The sequence below is a fragment of the Scophthalmus maximus genome, chromosome 7 (assembly GCF_022379125.1).
Source record: "Scophthalmus maximus strain ysfricsl-2021 chromosome 7, ASM2237912v1, whole genome shotgun sequence".
In the NCBI taxonomy this organism is placed as follows: Eukaryota; Metazoa; Chordata; class Actinopteri; order Pleuronectiformes; family Scophthalmidae; genus Scophthalmus; species Scophthalmus maximus.
This window is the reverse complement of record NC_061521.1, coordinates 23,375,545-23,387,500: the sequence shown is the minus strand read 5'-3', so window position 1 is coordinate 23,387,500 and position 11,956 is coordinate 23,375,545. Positions and strand designations below refer to the sequence as shown.

The 11,956-nt window shown below is 43.4% G+C and overlaps 1 protein-coding gene across 6 annotated transcripts in view; it reads left to right on the top strand.

The window, feature by feature from the left end:
• Positions 1-11,956, top strand: part of il34 (interleukin 34) — a 39,752-nt gene that overhangs the window by 14,318 nt on the left and 13,478 nt on the right. Inside the window, exon 1 of one of the 6 annotated variants that reach the window (XM_047333374.1) lies at positions 4,905-11,323. The exons of the other annotated variants lie outside the window; for them this stretch is intronic. The gene's annotated coding sequence lies outside the window, so the exon portion shown is untranslated. Of the gene's footprint in view, positions 1-4,904; positions 11,324-11,956 lie in introns of those variants that run through there. 6 annotated transcript variants of the gene reach the window in all.

Sequence of the window (11,956 nt, the reverse complement as noted above, 5' to 3'; positions counted from 1 at the left end):
AGGCCCACTCCCATCTGCCAATGGAGGCGGGCCATTCATCTTTTTGCCGTGAAAAAAAAAAGGTCAATAATCATAGAGCGATAGTCTGTGTCCCACAGGCACATAGAAGTGGCGCCTGGACCGTCCTCCATCCCTTGCACCTGGAGTCTCGTGGATAATCATGTTGTCATGCGGACCCTCGGGTAGGAGCACGACAACGGGAGGATCGTGGATACAGCTGTGGAGTTTGCCACCGCAGGCGTGGAAACGGGGCGGAAAAATGACCTTTTTGAACATGAGTGATAGCAGTTTTTTTTTAGTTTTTTTTTTTTTAGATGAGCAAATGGGATTCCCGTGTCTTGTGTGGAACGTTGCTCGGAAACGCTGCTTTGTTGTGGACACATGAAAGCTACGCAGACTGTCACTCCCAGTGCTGACGGTGAGCAGGTGTCCTTCAGGGTGGCAGGTTAACATGAGTAGTGGCGTAGTCTGACGTTGCATTTTCGATCCCTCGATGCGTTTGCCGGGACGGCTGAGGAGGTTGATGAAGGCAACGGTCGACCTCACAGTGACCTCAAAAGTGACCCCTCGCTAGTTCTACAGCGGGACCACAGGCGCTCTCGCTGATCTCTCCGGAGAAGTGGTTAAATAGGACTGGAATCATTCCATTACTCGTTTGGAACTGGAGAACTGAGGATCCCTACTGTGGACCCGATAACAAATATTTGATTATTGCGTGACGCTCATTTTGGCCAAAACAACTGTCGTTACCCCTGCGTTTACCCCCCAGTGGTTGACCTGCTCGTGAGAAGTTCTCCAGACCAGAACATAATCACATCAAGGAAGCAACAACAACAACAACTTCAACCAGCGATTTGTCAGTTTTGCGTCCTGGGGCTGCGCAAAACATTATTACTTTTATAATTCATGTTCACACTGGCATGTGCTCGGTTAAGGGATCACACATGTCAGCGCCTCCAGCTGTTACTCGGGGTTAGAAGACGATCAGCTGTGATGATCCGCTGCGGCTGTTTCGACACCTTGGAGTCAAATATTTAAAAAAAACTAAGGGAGACGCTCTGGTGTTGAGGTGTCATTAAAATGTCCTTTTTTCTCTATTTGTGAAATGTGTGACACCGAGCTCAATCTTGTCTACGTGTCGGAAAAAATTGGGGCAGTTGACGCTGTTTAAGTTGAAGTAATTCAAGGACACTAAATGCAGAAAAAGTTTATAAAGAGTTTATCATTAAAATGTGCAAAAAGGCCGAGGGCAGGTCACCGCTACCCCGTCTAACCTCTTGGACAGAACCAGATGAGTCCGACTGAGGTTGCCATGAAAAGCAAGAATCGCCCGCGTCAACAACAGCAAGTAACAGGTTGGACGCGGAGTGGTACGTGATTGATTGTCGGAAAATTATATTTGATAAAAACGTTATGCGGAATAAATTGGGTTAGTCTGCAGGCTACTCGTCCACATTTGGGTTAAACAAGGACAAAAAAGGGTTTTCTCAATACTCACAAAGGCGACTGCAACAACGAGAGTTGCACAATATCATATTTGTTATGCGGCAGTCGCTTATGGTCACTGTACCCTCACCTGCCTACCACAGGTGGATCCTTTACTTCCTCTCTGTGGTTTGGCTGTTTTCAGAGAACCAACACTTTAGTCTATTCCAGTGCAATTCACCCTCCACATGGGTCGGCCGCTAAAAAATTGGCCCATTTCAGCCGTTTACTGACGTCGCGGTTTTAGCATTTATGTTTGCCAGTACGCCCCGAAAAATGACAACTTTAATAACATAACAAACCAATCGCTGCTGTTCATTTGTTAGACGTTAACAACGACCAATACAATGGGATATGAAGAGGGTGACGATGAAGAAAAGATGTTTTTTATTTTATTTTTTTTTCATTTCAAATTCTATTGGCTTGTATTTGTGATTTGGTTTTATTTATAATTATTTATTTATGGTCAAACTCTAAAATATCAAGACTCAATTAAATGTGTTTGTCATGTGGGTTTGAAAACGACATCTTGGGGATAATTGCCAATTAAAAGAATTATGTATATTTATCGGCTCATATTGACATTTTTTACTCCTTAATATCGCTCCCTAACAATCCCTATCGGACAGGCTCTACTCCTGACAGCCGTCACCGGTGAACACATCTTGACTTGATTTTAACTTCACCATCGCATGTTCACATGTGAACATGTGAACATGCGATGGTTAAAATCACATGTGAACATGTGAACATGGTTTCTCTTTCGCCGCAGGACCCGTCTCTTTTTTTCGTTGGACTTTATTGTTTCTGCAGTTTCTGATATCGGCCTTACTATTGCCAAGTGGACACAACCCTGGCCTTGTTACAGTGAACATCACTAGCACTTTCTCTATAGGCTCCAGCTGTAACTGGGTATAGGAGATAGCTATTGTCTGTTGACCTCGACTGATGTTGACCTCGACTGATGTTGACCTCGACAGATGTTGACATCGACTGATGTTGACCTCGACCGATGTTGACCTCGACAGATGTTGACCTCGACCGATGTTGACCTCGACAGATGTTGACCTCGACCGATGTTGACCTCGACAGATGTTGACCTCGACCGATGTTGACCTCGACTGTGAACCTCTTTCCCGTGGTTCGCCCTCTCACAGTCACAGTGTCCTCATATGCTTCGCAGTCCTCCTCTATCTTGGATCTTCCTTTCCACATTTCTTGCCCAAGGGGGGGGCGTTTGTTCTCGTCCCTTACCACAGAACTTAGAGCAGACATTGTTGTATTTGCCCTTTCCTTTGTCTTTGTCCCATTGCATGAACTTGGGCTCTCCGCAGTCTGTCGGTCGTCGCAGTGTTTTGCCGTTCTCCCGCTGTTCCATTTGACAACTGTCAGATTCTCTTCCCTGTGTATAATCTCCCCCGTTATTGCAGAGCTGTTTGTGGCCGCATACAATTCACCGAGTCACACAATGTCCCCGGAGTTACGAGTCCTGGCCAAACACTCGAGTCCGTGACCTACTCGTCAATGTTTTCTCATTCACTTTGGGATTACGGCGTTGGCCGAAAGTGTCATCAGGAGCTCGCTTCCACTTTCTCCTGGTGGAACAGTTCGACTGTCGGATCTTGTTCCGCCTCGGTCAAAGTGAGGTCTGTGTACAGTGGAATTCTTCCAATGTCTTTGCTAACTTGTTGGGAGTATGAGTTGTGACAGAGGTTTTTTAAGACGAGCCATCCTGACGTTTGCCTATTTCCTCCTCTCATGGCCTTTTGCAATGTCCGCTTCGCCAGTTGACTCCTCAGCTCTTGCAGCTTCGTTAACCCTCGGCTCTAACATTTGTCGCACTTCAATGGTCCCCCAAAACAAATCAATCCTGCTGTTACACGGAGGTCAGGCCGCCAACTCAACCCAAAGTATCTCAAGCAATCATCAGCCTTTCATGTTCCTCTGGCTTTAAAATCATGCTGACAAAGTAAGGTGGAGAGAAGCAGTGTCCAGTGATTAACTAGGACTGAACTCAGGGGTTTTCCCAGGATTCTGAAAGTGAAGCTTCTACAGTACCTGCAATGACTTACGTTTTATTTCTAGATGTAAAATTTCAGAAATAAATATAAGGGAGGGTTCTTTACTCACGTCTCCTCACGTCTTTACTTCCCCAGTCGAGGAGTGATACTGACGACCTGTGCCAACTGATTCGACGTCATAGCCGTGGTATACGCTCAATATGCCACAGCTATGAACCATTCAGATCGCTTGATTTGAGCTACCCGTTTCATATATACATACTGTACACAATAACATTGATTTACACCTCCACTGCACTGCATGAGGATATGAAGTCAACTTTAATGCAAACATAGCATTGGATAGTTTTTTCTTTTTAGTTTTGACTGTTTAATAAATGCAATGTCGTTGGTTTTACACAACATTAACATTTAGACTTTTTTTAATTTCATAATCAAAGTACAGGAAGGATCTGGATGGTGGGGTCCACATTGAGTTGGTCTGAATTTTTTTTTTAGACAACTGAGTGAGTGGTTATGGCCTTATTACTTGAAAATGTAACTTCCCCATTTCTCCCAGATCGGTTTTCTTCACAAAGGTTTTGTCCCACGGCCAAAAAACAACCAAGCTGCCCCACTGTGTGAAACCTATTCACCCGTGTTCACGTGCCGTCACCGTGACATCCGCCTCTTGGTGTGTTGCGGTGGTGCCCAGCTGTGCACTTGTAACCTGACCAGGGTATATACGGTCCAAATTGACTAATGGATAAAAGTCATTGTTTTCAGCTGTAAAGCGAATTAGTGTGGTTGTCTGAGGACTAATTGTGTTGGCCATAAATCTGGATTTTTTCCCCCAACTTCAAATACTTGTTTTTACCGCAGTGTTTGCCAGAGGCATGAAAAAAAAAACTTGTGGAAGTATGTGTTTTTGGCGTTACTGACACTAGATGATTGCAGTTGTGTAGTTGGGAGCTGTTAAAAGTTCTTATTCTTATTCTTAAAAGTTCTTATTCTAACCAAATTGTTTTTGAACCAACTGTTAAAGGTCGCTCAGTTTTGGGGTCAGTTGTGTCTCAGTTGTGAGGTTTTTGTTCAATTTTTATTGAGAGAGGAATTTTGAACACGTAGTCTGCTTGACATAATGTCGCAGAAGTAGTGTAGTATGTTGTATACTATTCAGTTTGATGGAATTTGTGTACATAACTAATAATAGAACTTGAGCATCGGTGTCAATGAAAAACTGGGGAGATGCCAATGCTAACTTTTTTTATAATGTATACAATGTGCTGTCTATCTTACAAACTTTATTTGTTGTAAAATGACATCATTTTCTGACTTCACCTCATAAATTATTTTTGCAGAGATACCTAAAAAACTGAATTTTTGAACTATAAATTATGTACTTTTCTCATATGACATCAAATGTCATGTGAAAATAATTTTCTGATCAACATGAGCTTAAGATTTTCTCCCTACTATTTGTGGAGATATCTTGGAAACTGTATTTGGGACCTTTGACCCATCAGCTTCAAAATTGAATCATCTGCACATACTCTCCCAAGTGATATTCTCACCAAGCCCGGTGAAAAATAAATTGCAACACAGTATGTATACATATCCGCTCATATTTAACATTGGACAGACCTTGGTCTAACAATGCAAGCAAAAGTATATACGTTTTTTTGCATTTTTAATGAGTCGGCTAAAACTGCCACATACTGTAAACACTGGACTTTGTCAAAGTCACATCACCGAATGTGGTTCCATTCATGAGCACTTAACAGTATATACGTTCTTGTCATGCCAGAGAAAATGGCCCATGTTTATCGCGGGCACTGGAGTTTCTGTATGTGGATTGAGATAACCAAGGGCAGAGAACGTTGATTCCTTCATGGCTAAACTGGGTAATCGCTGTGTCTCCGTTATATGATGGTGGAGTCTGCAGAACGGATCGGCCCTTACAGGCTCCCCACTCTCACCTACGGAAAACCTCATTAGTGTTAAAAAGCTGACAAAGGGGTCATTACTCTCCATTAGTCATGCTATGCGTGGAATACCACGCATAGAAGTGCTAAAAGTCGACTGACGGCAACAGCGGGGCAGGATGTATGTTCTGCAACACAGATGGATGTTGACTTTCATCTCACTTTATTCGTTTTCTGTGGGTTTCTCTAATTTATGGATCCGCTAACCTGCACCTGTAAGCTGGATGTGGATATGTGTGGCTTAAATGGTTTGTGCGTGCGTGTGTCTTGTTCAGCCGATTAATAACGTAACCCCCAAAATATTTTTGGGGTGAACATGGACTCTGTTTCGGGGTCCAAAAATATATGATTGCAGATCAAGACCCAAACTCTGTTTAAGGAAATTATCTTCTGGGAAATTTGTTTTTCGACTCCCTGACCCCACTGTCAAACCTCGGCTCTTTGTCGGGGGCCTTTAATAGATTTTCACTGAGACAACTCAAAGAGCTGAATGGTTCCACTACCTCAGCGTGTGGAGTGACTCGCGCCATGAGCAACATGTGGTCATCTTTCAAGTGCTCGTGATCTAATTGCATTTTTGGTGTGAAGGGTTTTCTTGGTGGATGAGTTGTTGTCCTCCAAATATTCATAGCTAAATGTCAGACTGAGTAATTTTGCTACTATATATGTAGCTGGCCTCAGGATTGACAGCTCTTTTACCACCAAGATTGACTCCAGTCATCCGTAATCTAAACACGTCCTCAGGCTTAGGTGAGTCGCACTCGATTCTTCAGACAACAAAGCTACTAATGGAATGTTCCCACTTCCCACAAACCCCTAAAGGTCCAAACAGGCCGTTTGCTGAAGAGACTCTTGCTTTTCCTACTGAATGAGGCGCCAGCCCACTGATGAGCGGGGTCTTTGTTTTTATCGTTGGATTATAATTGGGTGTCATTTAACAGATACTATGGAGGCTTTGGAGTTATGAGTTATTCATTCAGAGGAATGATAACTGGACAGTCGGTAGTAGTTTCCACAGGGATGGAGCGACACAAGACAGAATTTGTTTGATTACAGTTGGCATGCGATGTCTGTCAGTGGTCGCCCCATCGATTTGTGAGAAACAACTGAATGAATTGCCATTCAATTTGAGAAAGCCATTCATGTTCCCCAGGGGATAAATCCTACCGACTGTGGTGACCTTTTTCCTCCCGTCCAACCGTTAGGCTGACACATTAGTCCGCTTGGTGATAATGATTACAGTTAATGGAGGGCCATTGAGGGCGGGTGACCACCCACTGGTTGAGCTGTGTCGTGTAGTCGATGCTGACTTTCAATCTGCTACATTTAGGGCGGTTTATTTTCAAACCTGCCTTGCTTGGTCCAGACCTTCGGACTTTCTAGTTTGGAATTGCAGGAGTGAAAGGTTCCTCGGACCACCAATGGACCAAATTTTGGTCCGACCAAAAGAGGTGATCTTGGTCCGGATCAAACTGAACCATGGTTCAAATTCTTTTGGATGGTTTGGACTTTTGGACCAAGTGTTGGATGAAGTGGTAGATACAGCTTTAGATCCCTTCTCTTACTTTTCAACAATGTTGTTTTATCGTTTGTAGTACTCTCTGTAACTAAGCAACCAGCTGCATGCCCAGTGTACATGAGTGGACACGTGATATATGTTTTTTTAGGTGCGTTATTACTGACATGGAGCTGAAATGCTCGTATGGACGGAGACCATTTTATTTCACGAAATGAAAGTGTATTAGTACGGATGATGATACAAATGGTGACGACGAGGGAGACGTTGGATGATGATCTTCTTCTTCTGTTAGATATCAGTCTCCTAGTTATGCCTTATCTTTCTTTAAGATCAAAGAACATTCCTGGAAAATTCGGGAAAATGTAAAAGCCCCAGAATCGCCTCCGCCAAGAAAAAAAGCGACACATCTCACAATGTTAAAGAAAGTGATTAAGAATTCCTGGATTCGCCCCTTTGTCCGGATCCACGCCAACATTTAATGGGTTCTTTTCTTGGCCCTATCCTTTCTGCCGAGCGTGCTGATAGGACGACGTCCAAGATTCTTTTGACGGAAAGGAAACACTCTTTTTTTCCCCGATGACATCTGGGAGTCATCATCACTGAAGCCTTTTTTCGCTCATATACAGTGAGTGAAACATGAAATACACCAACACGTGAGACCTACATTTGTATATGTTGCAGTCAGAATCATTCTCTCTGACAGTTCGCCCTCTCTGCCCTCTCTGTAGGGGACCTGGTTATACCGGTGCTCTCTATTCAACAACAATCCATGAGCCTGTGAACATTTAGTTTTCCTGGAATAATACACAAATGCCCAAGTTGGAAATGGTAGAATTGCAATAATTCTGCCGTATCATTATTTCCAGAGGGATTCAAATTTTGGTCCGACCAAAAGAGGTGATCTCGGTCCGGATCAAACTGAACCATGGTCCAAATTCTTTTGGATGGTTTGGACTTTTGGACCAATTACAGGAAGGTCAGGCAGCAAGCTATCATAGAAGAAGAAAAAGAACCAGGAAAAGAAGTGTTTAATAATGAGCTGCGGTTGCACCTGGGGAGAGGAGGAGACGAAATATTTCATTGCAACTTGGTCCGACAAAACAATAAAAAGTCAACTTGAAAAAACGCATAAAATGCCGAAATTCATAACTTATTTTCTGAGTGGAGGAGAGAAAGAGGATATGAGAGGACGGCAGAGCAACGCAACCTGAAATTAAAGAAACCGGGCAGCAGCAGTAGTAATACCATACTAATGCAATGACAATCTGTTCGTTCATCTTCTCCATCCATTCAAACGGAAAATGCTACCCGACGAATTGGCAACACAGATGCACGCCCGTCTACAAACCAATCAAAGTCAAGATTAGGGCAACTCAGCCCACGTAGGCGATGACGACAAGACGTTTATGTCCTGTAAAGTTCTTTAGTGCGCCACCAGAATTGCAACATGTAACCAAAACTAACCACATCAAATATGAACATTGTGACAACGTGTGAAAACTCCAACTGAAACGGAAAAACCTACTCCCAACGGCAGATTTAACCATTCAGTCGCTTTCCTAACACACACACACTTAATCACATTCATACAGTCGCAGTTAACAAGCATTTGCACCGAAACAAGTGCTGGCATGCAGGATCAGATACAAAAACGCACCTTTCACATGTACAGTGAAAATATGGAGCTGACAGAGGCTTCTCTGCTCAAATGAGATGTTCCCGCTCTGCTCTGCAATTATTATTTTGGATTGAAGGGAACTTTATATGCTAATAATATATGAGCTTCATAATAATGATAGTGATACATCTGACAATTTTTTTTTCGCAGACTCATGTTGTGTAATTTGAATGTGTTCATGGCGCATGAGGGTTTGGATGAAGTGGTAGCTACAGCTTTAGCTCAAGGGAAGTCCTTCCACCCGTCCAAGAAAGAAATCCCTGCTCTTACTTTTCAACATTGTTGTTTTATCGTTTGTAGTACTCTCTGTAACTAAGCAACCAGCTGCATGCCCAGTGTACATGAGTGGACACGTGATATGTTGTTTTAGGTGCGTTATTACTGACATGGAGCTGAAATGCTCGTATGGACGGAGACCATTTTATTTCACGAAATGAAAGTGTATTAGTACGGATGATGATACAAATGATGACGACGAGGGAGATGTTGGATGATGCAGACCACGTCCTCGACAGATTTTCAAAGCTAGAATCAAAGACGCTTTGGAATAAAACTTCTCCCTCGTACCACCAAGAATTGAAGTGCAAACAATAAACGTCTTCAGACATTAATTTCTCACAATGAGTTAAATATTTGGATGTTAGTTCCCAGAATATGGGCTTCCGTCACTTTAGCTCAAACTTGAAATATCTCGTGGAAAGGTTTTTTTTGTTTTACTGGCAAACCTGAGTCATTTATAGTCAGTCATAGATAAATAGATGTTTTCCTTGCAAGCAGTGTTTAGCCTATGAACCTCTCTCTGGTCCCCTTGTTATATTGCAACCTGGACAAGATGTGTCACAACAATAATGGCCTTGTAAAATTTAACTAGATAATATAGATTTAATACACATGTAATGTTTTAATAAACATGTAATGTTTATTTACCCCCCCGAAGAATGTTGTCCCTGCCCCAGATGTTCGAAGGTGCTGCTCACGCCCAGGGCAAGTTTCAAGACTTTGAGTCTGGATTTACTTCAGTTGTAAAATGTAAAGGTCTCACCCTCAAAAGGGAGGACAATATTTATGAGACAAGTTAAAATTTAGTAGGAGAACAGTAACTTAAAGGGTAATGAGCAAAAGAGGAACCTCACATTATTCACATTTCCTCAGGATATTTTTTAAAAGATATTAATATTCTTTTATTTTTAATGTCTGGATCAAAGTATCAAAAGAGACACACACAAAAAACAAATTTGTTCTCCTTCTTCTCTTTGATATCAGTCTCCTAGATATGCCTTATCTTTCTTTAAGATCAAAGAACATTCCTGGAAAATTCGGGAAAATGTAAAAGCCCCAGAATCGCCTCCTCCAAGAAAAAAACCGACACATCTCACAATGTTAAAGAAAGTTATTAAGAATTCCTGGATTCGCCCCTTTGTCCGGATCCACGGCAACATTTAATGGGTTCTTTTCTTGGCCCTATCCTTTCTGCCGAGCGTGCTGATAGGACGACGTCCAAGATTCTTTTGAAGGAAAGGAAACACTCTTTTTTCCCCCGATGACATCTGGGAGTCATCATCACTGAAGCCTTTTTTCGCTCATATACAGTGAGTGAAACATGAAATACACCAACACGTGAGACCTACATTTGTATATGTTGCAGTCAGAATCATTCTCTCTGACAGTTCGCCCTCTCTGCCCTCTCTGTAGGGGACCTGGTTATACCGGTGCTCTCTATTCAACAACAATCCATGAGCCTGTGAACATTTAGTTTCCTGGAATAATACACAAATGCCCAAGTTGGAAACGGTAGAATTGCAATAATTCTGTCGTATCATTATTTCCAGATTATTTTCCATACTCCACCCCAAATTTTTTTGGGGTGGAGTATGAGATGAATATCGACAATGTGGACTCACGTAAATCACTGTTGATCTGGGACTGTAGTTCAAGTTAGGCGCTTTCTCCCACCATCATCAGAGTATTTATGGATACATACATTGAGTGACTGTGAGTGAAGGGTCTTGACCACTGGTTGAGATTGACATAAAGATTAGTCTTTGAAATGCCACTGACCACCGGGAGGCCATGGGTTCACGTTAATGACGCATTCACACATCAATGGTTGCACAGCAACAGTGAAATTGGGGATGCAGCCCCGGTGTGTTTTCCAAAAAGCTCCGAAAACTTTTAGGTCTTTAACACAACGTCAACTTTGTATCATTTTCCTCTCAGACCGCTTAAAAATCCAATGATCTCTATTGCTGGGGAAATGTTGCCCCCTGTAGGTCCGCCCGACAACCTGCGGAGCCTTCAGACTTGTCCCCTAAGACATGATAATAACAATAATAATAATATGACGACGTGTGTGGCGTTGCTGGAGGCTAGTCTAGCACGTGCCGCAGCCACAGGGTGAACAGATTCATGACTAGTGAAAGCAAGTTACTCGCACACAGCACGCTTGTTCGTGCACGCTCCGGTGAAAAGGCTGACAGGGTAGATGAAGAGTTAATGGTGGCGCTCACGGTCCACGGCCCACTCGCGTGGAGGTGCGGAAGGGCCAGTCGAATATGAACCCCGGGGGGCAAACCTGTCCAACTGACGACAACGACGGCACTCGCTGACAAGCAGCTCAAAGAGGAGTGAAGTGGGGAAAAGTCAGCAATCGGCGAAGGTAATCATGCGAGCGGAACGATGGAGGGGAAGTCGGCGCCATTTGGCCACTGGGAATTGAGCTGCTAACAGATGTCCAACTTGAGGGGGGGGGGGGGGGGGGGGGGCACAGCTCCAATCATTGACCCGGAAAGGAAGAGTCCAAACATTGACAGCAGTGAGATGACTGGTCAAAAGAGGTCAGGGTGTAAACAGATTAGCTAAAAAGCGTTAGTGGGATTGACCGGAGACAGCTGCTGGAGTTGACGATGCAGGACTCGCATACGTTAGAGGAAGTCATGTAGAAGAAGTGTTGTACTGGAAAATGACCTCGAAACATGACATTCCCCCTGTCATGTTTCGAGGGGGGAATGTTATTTTGACAGAAATAACGCGATGTTTACATTGTGTCAGACAACTTTTAAAAGTAATGACTTGCGTGGGGGTGATTTGCTCGAGGCTTTCTCGAGGTCTGACCCCCCCCCCCCCCCCCCGTGTGGAGGAGGGGTCAGACTTCGAGAAAGTCTGACGTGGTGGAACGTCTTACCAGAGCGAAGGCCAAAGGGTCGTGGAGTTCATGTTAATGAGACTCACTTGAACAGATGCTGGAACAGATGCTGTTGACATTTGTGGTTTTTCCCGCCAAATATTCTAC